The sequence below is a fragment of the Tupaia chinensis genome, unplaced genomic scaffold (assembly GCF_000334495.1).
Source record: "Tupaia chinensis unplaced genomic scaffold, TupChi_1.0 Scaffold000667_1, whole genome shotgun sequence".
Taxonomy (NCBI): Eukaryota; Metazoa; Chordata; class Mammalia; order Scandentia; family Tupaiidae; genus Tupaia; species Tupaia belangeri.
This window is the reverse complement of record NW_006160189.1, coordinates 1,012,081-1,015,244: the sequence shown is the minus strand read 5'-3', so window position 1 is coordinate 1,015,244 and position 3,164 is coordinate 1,012,081. Positions and strand designations below refer to the sequence as shown.

Genomic DNA, 3,164 nt, shown 5'->3' with positions numbered 1-3,164 from the left:
GATTTTTGCTATAAACATTTTGATCATAGAACTTACTTTTATTTTTTTCTATTTTTAATTTTTTGTCATAGGGTTGTGTATTCATCTAAGAGAGACAGAGAAAAGGAAAGTGAGAAATAGCCCTCCCTCCCCTCAAGGATATAGCCACGCCATGATCCCTTTTCTTCCATTTTCCTCTTGGGATTTTGGGCCAGTGTAATTTTTCAAGCCACTGGGTCCAGGACTCTAACCATGGTTGACTGTGAGAGTCCAGCACCTTAACCCAGAGAATTTACTATTTTAATCACTATCTACCACCATATGAAAATTGATGATTTAAGGTAAGTATAATTGCAGAATTGTTGGATATGAGCAAATAGCCTACATTTTTGGGAGAATTGTACATTCATATATGTTTGCTAATATCATATTACATGAGTTCATTAGAATCTTAATAATCCGGATACCACATGAAATTGATTCTATATTGAAGAGCTAAGGACAATTCCATCTCAAAGAGCAAAAGGATTAACAATGGGTGTCAGAAATGAGTGTTTCTTTTCTCCTTTAGTTTTCATTTCTACACCTAAAAATTAAGGAATTAATTCATCCTACTATAAGTTTCATATGTACTATGTATTTAAAATAGATCAGAAAATTAGGATAGAAATATGGGATCCTGCCTTAAGAAATGTATGAGGTGGGGTCAGCCAATGGTGTGCTGGTTATAGCAGTCAGATCCCACATAGCCAACTGGGGCAGCTTGAAAAACATGTCAAGTGCTTGTGCATGAATGTCCAAAATCCTGAGAAGAGATTAAAGGAGAAAGAATTGCAACATGCTAACATGGCCTTACCCCTGGGAGGGAATAATTTCACACTTTCTCCCTCTTTCTATAGCTCTCTGGTCAGTAGAGGCACCCATAGCAAAAAATAAAAACAAAAACACAGGGCCCAGCAGTTAGCGTAATGGCTATGTCTCTGAACACCCATGTAGTCAACTGTGGTTTGAGTTCCGGACCTGGTGGCTTAAACTCACGCCAGATACGTGTGCATGCATGCCCAAGATCCTGAGAGGAAAATGGAGGAGAAGGGACTGTTGCATGGCCATTCTCCCTGGGGAGTGATTTCTCGCTTTCTGTCTCTCTCTGTCTCTCTGGTGAGCGCATGCGCCCTGTAGCAAAAATCTTTCAAAAAACAAAAATACAAACACAAACAAAAATGTACAGTGTCATTGAGAAGACAGATTCCTAACTAAGCATTTATAATAATGTTTTAGGGTTGCTTAAGTAGGAGTAGTAGGAGTCATAAGAACAAACAGGAGCTTGGATATGGCAGGGAGGTTGGAGCTGAATATGAAAATGTGGACTCCTATTGTTTAATTCTAGACATTATTTTTTGTATCAGAGTGCGAAAGAATATCACTTTCCTCCAGTTATATGCAAGACATGAGTTCTTCTAGAAGGGACTGAATGAAAAGCTGTGAGTAAAATAAAATGCTTTGTAGATAGTGTAATGTACAAATACAAAACATCTTTATTGTTGCCGTTATCATTGCTATTATAAAATTAATATAATTTTTTGAGAGGTTTTTGCTATAGGGCACGTGTGCTCGTCAGAAAGACAGGGAGAGACAGAGAGACAGAAAGCGAGAAATCACCTCCCAGGAGGGATGGCCATGCCACAATCCCTTCTCCTCCATTGTCCTCTCGGGATCTTGGGCACGCACGCACACACACCGGGCTTGAGTTTAACCCACCGGGTCCGGGACTCGAACAGTGGTCGACTACATGGGAGCCCAGCGACATAGCCATTATGCTAACTGCTGGTTCCTATAAAATTAATATTAATAAGAGATATAGCTATACTTGTAGCTGCTGATTGTTAGGCCTCAGGAGGTAATGGCAGTAAGCAAAACACACCATGGATTAACAGCATTCTCTTAGCACATTACTGCATTACTCACAGAAATGCCTGCGTCTCAGTGAAGTTAAGAGGATAGAGGTCAGAGAATAGAGGTTCGCTGACTCTGATGGCTGGAACATCCCTGATGAGTAGAGAAGATGGCAGGTGTGTTCCAAATGTCCAGAAAGTAATTTTTTTATTTGTCAATTTAGTCAATAAAACAACGGAAGAGTACTTAAATTGGCATTTGAAAAACATTTCTGCTGACCCGCGTTAAACATGCAGAGGAAATAATCCCTGCATATCAATGTAGTCACTAGTGAAATAAGTCAAGGCAAGGAAAGCTGTGGCACCTGCTATGGGCTATGCACAATCTTGGCACTTACTTCTCGGGAGAGGAATTAACTTAGTGCTATGGAAATGGAAAGAGAGACTGCTAGAGGTTAAGAGACTGTCATAAAATCGCTATCATTCAGAAATACAGTAGCTTAGGTAATGTTTGAAAAGTAAGGTCTTTACAGTCTAAGGTTCTTTTTGTCGTATTATCACATTAGTCAATAGTATATACATAGGCACTTTTCCTCAACCATAATGCAAACAAGAATTTTACCTTGAAATTGAAATAAGGTGTAAGATTTTCAGAAATAAATTTTATTTCTGTTTACATATATATGTATACCACATGCACATGTATACACACATACACACCATATATACACACATATGTTGTATATGCATGTATGTGTATTACATATATATTATATATGTTATATGTACACACATTTATAATAAAATGATATGTGATTACAATAACTCTATTACTCATACAAAAAAATTGTATTTTGGTCCTATAAAAGTTTCTTCCTCTTCATTTTAAAGTATCTACAAAGATTTAGACTTCTAATCAGCTCTGTAATATCTTATTTTCGTATTCCAGTTCAAGTGGGCATTACATTAAAGATTTTATTCCTATATGCTTGGATCATTTCCTAGGTAGTAAATGTGAGCATTTCTGATGACTTGACAGTGGTGATGGGCGGCTGGTGTGCTGCCAGATGCAGCCCGGCCTCAACAGTCACACAGACTCGATGCCCTCATTGGGCCTGTGACTTTCAGCAAGTCACTTGTCCTTGTCTGCCAACTGGTCAAAGTAATACATTTTCTTTTTTTTTTTTTTTTTTTCAAATCAATTGTTGTCTTTTACTATCTTTAAAATGTCATATGAAGGCCTTAGAAATGATCTGGCTTGTTATTGTAGTTGGAAAACTCTTAGATCTTACT

At 37.8% G+C, this 3,164-nt stretch overlaps 1 protein-coding gene across 1 annotated transcript in view; it reads right to left on the bottom strand.

Moving 5' to 3' along the window:
* The window catches only part of LOC106736146 (60S ribosomal protein L9), a 194,124-nt gene that overhangs the window by 190,359 nt on the left and 601 nt on the right, over positions 1-3,164 (bottom strand). The gene's annotated exons all lie outside the window — the stretch shown is intronic.